Source organism: Oncorhynchus keta, chromosome 13 (genome assembly GCF_023373465.1).
Source record: "Oncorhynchus keta strain PuntledgeMale-10-30-2019 chromosome 13, Oket_V2, whole genome shotgun sequence".
NCBI classification, from domain to species: Eukaryota; Metazoa; Chordata; class Actinopteri; order Salmoniformes; family Salmonidae; genus Oncorhynchus; species Oncorhynchus keta.
In genome coordinates this window covers 47383230-47390799 of record NC_068433.1, presented here as the reverse complement: position 1 = coordinate 47390799, position 7570 = coordinate 47383230, and the positions used below count along the sequence as shown (strand labels likewise).

General features: G+C 46.0%; 1 long non-coding RNA gene across 4 annotated transcripts; it reads right to left on the bottom strand.

The window, feature by feature from the left end:
- Positions 1-759: 759 nt before the first annotated feature.
- LOC127906820 (uncharacterized) lies at positions 760-6982 on the bottom strand. Of its 4 annotated transcripts, none has more exons than XR_008062939.1 (5): positions 6507-6982; positions 4364-4726; positions 1559-4156; positions 1365-1442; positions 760-1288 (listed from the first exon to the last, which is right to left on the bottom strand). It is a non-coding gene; the product is annotated as an uncharacterized LOC127906820 (long non-coding RNA). The 4 variants fall into 4 exon arrangements; XR_008062941.1 differs by having other exon boundaries at positions 760-1172; XR_008062940.1 differs by lacking the exon at positions 1365-1442 and having other exon boundaries at positions 760-1172; positions 1212-1326.
- Between the last annotated feature and the right edge of the window lie 588 nt (positions 6983-7570).

The following is a 7570-nucleotide window of genomic DNA, read 5'->3' as shown; positions in this document are numbered from 1 at the left end:
AGGGCACCACAATAGGCCAGCGTCCCGCTCCATCCCTCTCCATTGTCAAGGACAGTTACACTCTGGAGATGATGCTCAATGAGGGGTCGCCTTGGGGTCACCCTCTGATTGTTGGGCCCTGGTGTGGGGATGTTAAAGGGAGCTGAGGGGAGCACACAATGAGAGGACCCCGTCTGAAAAGGGCAGCAGAGGGTTGAGGGGTTTCTGCACACCCATACTCTGTGCGTGCGCGCGCGCGCACACACACACACACACACACACACACACACACACACACACACACACACACACACACACACACACACACACACACACACACACACACACACACACACACACACACACACACACACACACACACACACACACACAAGGGATCATTAGCTTGTATAACACTCTGGCCAAGGCATTGACATGACTAACTATGGGAATGAAATCCAGCAAGATTTATATTTTGTTCTCACATACTTATACTGTAACATATATATTTTTTATATGGAAAAAAATAACAAACTTCATATTGAATGTAGAATTGTTGACTGTTGAAATGTTTTCACCAAAACCTGGGTCTGTCTACATATGTTTCAAATATTTTTTACATTGAACCTTTATTTTTAACTAGGTAAGTCAGTTAAGAACAAATTATTTTTCAGCATTTATTTATTTTATTTTTCTCCCCAATAGAGAACAGTGTATCACCATATAGATGTATCTCCCCCATAGAGAACAGTGTATCACCATATAGATGTATCTCCCCATAGAGAACAGTGTATCACCATACAGATGTATCTCCCCCATAGAGAACAGTGTATCACCATATAGATGTATCTCCCCATAGAGAACAGTGTATCACCATATAGATGTATCTCCCCATAGAGAACAGTGTATCACCATATAGATGTATCTCCCCATAGAGAACAGTGTATCACCATATAGATGTATCTCCCCATAGAGAACAGTGTATCACCATATAGATGTATCTCCCCATAGAGAACAGTGTATCACCATATAGATGTATCTCCCCCATAGAGAACAGTGTATCACCATATAGATGTATCTCCCCATAGAGAACAGTGTATCACCATATAGATGTATCTCCCCCATAGAGAACAGTGTATCACCATATAGATGTATCTCCCCATAGAGAACAGTGTATCACCATATAGATGTATCTCCCCCATAGAGAACAGTGTATCACCATATAGATTTACCTCCCCCATAGAGAACAGTGTATCACCATATAGATGTATCTCCCCATAGAGAACAGTGTATCACCATATAGATGTATCTCCCCATAGAGAACAGTGTATCACCATATAGATGTATCTCCCCATAGAGAACAGTGTATCACCATATAGATGTACCTCCCCCATAGAGAACAGTGTATCACCATATAGATGTATCTCCCCCATAGAGAACAGTGTATCACCATATAGATGTATCTCCCCCATAGAGAACAGTGTATCACCATATAGATGTATCTCCCCATAGAGAACAGTGTATCACCATATAGATGTATCTCCCCCATAGAGAACAGTGTATCACCATATAGATGTACCTCCCCATAGAGAACAGTGTATCACCATATAGATGTATCTCCCCCATAGAGAACAGTGTATCACCATACAGATGTATCTCCCCATAGAGAACAGTGTATCACCATATAGATGTATCTCCCCATAGAGAACAGTGTATCACCATATAGATGTATCTCCCCATAGAGAACAGTGTATCACCATATAGATGTATCTCCCCATAGAGAACAGTGTATCACCATATAGATGTATCTCCCCCATAGAGAACAGTGTATCACCATATAGATGTATCTCCCCCATAGAGAACAGTGTATCACCATATAGATGTATCTCCCCATAGAGAACAGTGTATCACCATATAGATGTATCTCCCCATAGAGAACAGTGTATCACCATATAGATGTATCTCCCCCATAGAGAACAGTGTATCACCATATAGATGTATCTCCCCATAGAGAACAGTGTATCACCATATAGATGTATCTCCCCATAGAGAACAGTGTATCACCATATAGATGTATCTCCCCATAGAGAACAGTGTATCACCATATAGATGTATCTCCCCATAGAGAACAGTGTATCACCATATAGATGTATCTCCCCATAGAGAACAGTGTATCACCATACAGATGTATCTCCCCAGAGTGAACAGTGTATCACCATACAGATGTATCTCCCCATAGAGAACAGTGTATCACCATATAGATGTATCTCCCCCATAGAGAACAGTGTATCACCATACAGATGTATCTCCCCATAGAGAACAGTGTATCACCATATAGATCTATCTCCCCATAGAGAACAGTGTATCACCATACAGATGTATCTCCCCATAGAGAACAGTGTATCACCATATAGATCTATCTCCCCATAGAGAACAGTGTATCACCATATAGAACTGTAGATGTCTCTGATGGAGAAATGGTCACATGGTACATGTAAAAGCAATAATTGATGATATTCCTCTCTGCTTTTGTATATTCTGTATAAAATGTAGATCATGCCGCGTCTATTGTACTCGGTACTGATTTATCGATTTTCTGATCATGTGAATTATGCAATTATCCTTATCCTTGAAATAGAAGCCAGGTGTCTCTGCTGACTATTTACACTGAGAAAGACCAAAGGCCAATTATTATTTTTTATTTTTTTCCCATCTTTCATTTATGCACTTTATTGATTTTTGGGGCACCATGATGTTCTAATAAACATATTTAGGTTACATTCAAGCCTCAGTTTTGAATGTATTCCTTTTTTCAACCGTGTGCTGGTCAAAATCTCTTTCAGTGTTCTTACTTTGACTCCTACGCACCTGGAACCGATACTAATCAGTAGTAAGGACCTTAGAAGAGCGCAGGCGGCACCATCATTTCTGATAGAGAAAGAAAATCCATACACAATTTCCCAATTGTTTGCTCTCTTTTCATAGTCTTTCATAAAGCCCCCCATAAAAGTCAGATGCCAGTGGCCCCGTCCTTTATCTCTATTCTAAACGGTAAATTAGCTGCGACGGAAAGCCACTATATTCTATTGTGGACCGTAGCTCTAACTGTTTCCCCCGTCAGCGTGCGGTGGTCAGTGTGGATTTATGACCATCGGCTACACGTCTCCCTTTCAGCCACCGGGAGAATGGCGAGAGCGCGGGGAAGCCGCGGCTGAGTGGGGACGGCACACGAGGCAGGGAACCCCCCACTCCCTCCTATTGTGAAGGGGCCTCGCGCGCCTTTGAACTGGGAATCAAACGGTACCAGCTCTTCATCAAAAGAGTCCTCTTTCTATTGCCTCTTTAAAGGGAAAAGAAAAGCTTTCTGCGTTATTTATTACGAGGGGAAACAAAACAGGGCTGACAGCAGAACCTCACAATGCAGAGCGGCGATGGGGACAGGAGCATCTGAGGAGGGCGTCTCTATAGAGCCAGGCTTTGATTTCCTCTGTTGTCTGTTGGCTGCCGTCTCTTTGTACCAGGGAAGATGTCCAGCCATGTTGTGGACAATCAGCCCCGTGGCGCTAGGTAAGGGGCACCAGTGTAGGCTGCTGCTGGACAGGGAGGGAGGCTGGGAAGGAGGCTGGGGGGGTTGGGAGGAGGCTGGGAGGGCTGGGAGGAGGCTGGGAGGGTTGGGAGGAGGCTGGGAGGAGGCTGGGAGGGCTGGGAGGAGGCTGGGAGGGCTGGGAGGAGGCTGTGAACGGCCCATATGGGACAGGCAGGAATCATTCCTCACCTCTGACAGGAGAGATGGGGGGAAGGACTGACCAGCGGTGTGATGTCCAGTCCTGCCTCTCCGCCACAACAGGAGATGAGGTCAAACCTGACCCTAACCGTGACCCTGGCCGGGGAGTTATCCTGCACTGTGGGCTGGGGTAGGACTGCCAGGTTTCTGAGGGGAAAGCTAGGGTAGTAGGGTCTGGGTTGGGATGGAGGACATGGCCTGGCTGGGGCTCCGTGGTGGTCCAGTCAGGTGGGCAGAGTTGGGCCTGGGGAGGGAGGGGATGGTGTAGAGGGTGGTGAGGGGCTGGTGTGCTGGGGGGTCCTGTGGGTTGCATGAGGGCAGAACAGACCATGGAAGAGGAGCTATTCTGGAAGAGAGGAGAGCCACCCTCTGAGTCCAGGTCACTCAGATTTGCTATAAAAAGAAAAAAGGATATATGGAATAATTATCCTTCCATTTGACATGATAGGAAAGCAAGCCTTGGCAACAATTAAAAATTCAAGTCTGTTACAGTAATTATGAATTTATAAATGAAATGAAACAACTAATTGGCCCATGGGGAATGCAACAGCTTCGAATACATTTCACTTCAATTGCTTCAAAGCAGTGTAGGTACAATACCACATAGAGGACCGCTCAGACCACTACCCAGGTCTGTGCTTCGGCTGTACTGGCTGGATGGTGGGCTGTCAAACTCAGAGAGATCCCTCACAGACACTATGGACTGGAGAAACCCATCTCCTCTGTTTCCCTCTCTCCTTTCTGAGTATGGCCATGAGGTAGGGCTGAGGCTGGAGCAGGGTTGGATCCAGTCCCCTGCTGCCCAGAATCAGTGACCGTGGAGGGTGTTGGACGGGCAGACTGGGAGCTCAGGGGAGGCTCTGCTGGGAGAGGGGGAGACTGGCACTGGAACACAGGGAACAACAACAGCTAAGCGCCTCCCTCTGGTGGTGCTGCAGTACTGCAGGCTCCTGCTCCTGGAGTCTGCAATAGACCGGGATAACATTATTTAATTCAAGCAGATATGACCCTACTTTATGACATTCAAATATAGGTTTTACAGAGTTCAAAAAAATGTCCTCTCCTGTTTTCAATTTTATACAGATTTCGATTAGTCTAATTTATGATGATACTGTCTTGTCAGAGACAGGGGTATGCAGGGGATACAAGCTTTTAACTTTTGGCATTGGGCATTGTTCAGTACTGATAAAGAATGGTGGTGAATACTTAACATGTGGGGTCCTCAGAGAGGGCCATCTATAAATGGTATTCATCATCTTTTACAGCTCAAAGGCGTCTATGCCAAAATCTGCCGGTGACATTTTCTTTCCCACTTTAGTGAGGCCCGGAGCAAACACTGTTTTCCCTGCTGTGAGGGTCAGTGCTCTAACAAAGAGTGAAGAAACCCCACCCCGTTGGACCAGCTGCCCAATTCCCATCTTAATATTGTATATTCAGAATGCTACCCAGTACTGGAGGCAGGGCTATTTATAAAAACTTGATTCATCATGATTTGTCATTCATTTCACATTATTCCACCCACATATTAGTTAACTGATACAAATCCTGCATCTTGTCCTCCTGTCCTGAGAGCAGCATTAGAATATCCTGATAATATAAGATGCCTGTATCCCCTAGAAGACATCTGCGTTACCTCTACTCTGTCACACTCCTCTTCTCCTGCACCTGAACTTCACACTACCTGGGAACTCCCCTCAGCCACTCCCTCTCTTCTCCACACTCTCTCCACACTCTTTTCATCCCCCTCTCAGATCCCTTCCACAAACATCTCCAGCCGACACCACCCCGCTTCCTTCTCCCCTCTCTCTATTCCTCCTCTCTGCCTCTGCACACTCCTCTTTTCTCTGCGGGGCCGGGGGGGGTAAGACAATGTGTTTCCTGGGGGTCTGTGTGACAGAGAGTTGTCAGCGGTAGCAGGGGGATACAGAGAGCTGCACTGGAGGAGAGCACATTTCTGCACTATTCTCCTCTCACAATGCCCTGCACTTCCCATCTGCTACACACACACATAAAGTGTGTGTATGTGTGTGTCTGCCTGTATATGAATGACATGTGTCAGGGGCACACAGCTACACCCCCCCCCGCCCGTTAATACCGCACAGCGCGTTTCCCTCAGGGACCAGGGTCAGGGACGATTGTGTTGAAGCCGACCACCATATGGTAGAATAATTGGTTTTTGGAACCCGGTTCCAGAGCAGAGAAATACCTCAATCCCCCTGGTTCCCCCTTGGCTCCTCACACTCGTCTCAAAGCCGTGCGCTGCAGTGTGGCTATGGCCCTGGCGAGAGGGGAGGACAAATGCCTTCACATCAGAGGCAGGGCCCTGAAAGGAGCGGCAGGTATGCTGGCACAGCCTTTCATTGGCTAACACCCTAGCAGAGGACCACCAGGAGGGCGGCGCTATGGACACTTCCTCCCCAGAGCAGAAAGAGAGGGATTAGGCCTTAACAAAGTGGGCCGAGGAACGGATTAAGGACTAACGAAGGCCCAGGTGGTTACCTCCACCGCTCTAACACTGAGACCTAGTTCCCTAATGAGCAACGGTGTGGGGTCAACAGAAAACAGTGCCCTATGATACCACAAGATAATCGGTCGCTGAAGATAACATAAACAATACAGACTTTGTCAATCACTGAGGGGGAATTGTGGGATTAATAAACTATTTCTTATCTTATCTTGTACGTTGTTGTTGCACAGTATATTGTATTGTCCATGCAGCAGGAAGGCTTTTGCTGTGGCTCACCTGCACATGAACGCGTCTTCAGGCCGCTAAAGGCTCGTCTTTGTTTTGTCGGTTCCTGGCGAGGAGGACGTGGCCTGGGGTTACTGGATAGGAAACGTGGGGGCCTGAGGTCTGCAGGACAGGCCTTCATGTGAACCAGGAGATGAGGACACAGAGAAGGACGTCCATCACGGACAGTGTGGTCCTGAAAGGGACAACAAAAACATAGTGTGGTCCTGAAAGGGACAACAAAAACATAGTGTGGTCCTGAAAGGCACAACAAAAACATAGTGTGGTCCTGAAAGGGACAACAAAAACATAGTGTGGTCCTGAAAGGCACAACAAAAACATAGTGTGGTCCTGAAAGGCACAACAAAAACATAGTGTGGTCCTGAAAGGGACAACAAAAACATAGTGTGGTCCTGAAAGGCACAACAAAAACATAGTGTGGTCCTGAAAGGCACAACAAAAACATAGTGTGGTCCTGAAAGGGACAACAAAAACATAGTGTGGTCCTGAAAGGCACAACAAAAACATAGTGTGGTCCTGAAAGGGACAACAAAAACATAGTGTGGTCCTGAAAGGGACAACAAAAACATAGTGTGGTCCTGAAAGGGACAACAAAAACATAGTGTGGTCCTGAAAGGGACAACAAAAACATAGTGTGGTCCTGAAAGGGACAACAAAAACATAGTGTGGTCCTGAAAGGCACAACAAAAACATAGTGTGGTCTTGAAAGGGACAACAAAAACATAGTGTGGTCCTGAAAGGGACAACAAAAACATAGTGTGGTCCTGAAAGTGACAACAAAAACATAGTGTGGTCCTGAAAGGCACAACAAAAACATAGTGTGGTCCTGAAAGGGACAACAAAAACATAGTGTGGTTCTGAAAGGGACAACAAAAACATAGTGTGTGGCAGGGAGAGAGAGAAAGATCAGATGTATCATGTTTTTGATCAATCAAATAAAATCCCAGTTTCCAAATACAGTAAATAAAGCAACATAAAGTCATTCTCCACATGCTACATGATGGAGAATCACAGCATTAATTAAATGTGATCTCCAACGTATTGAGAATTCAAAT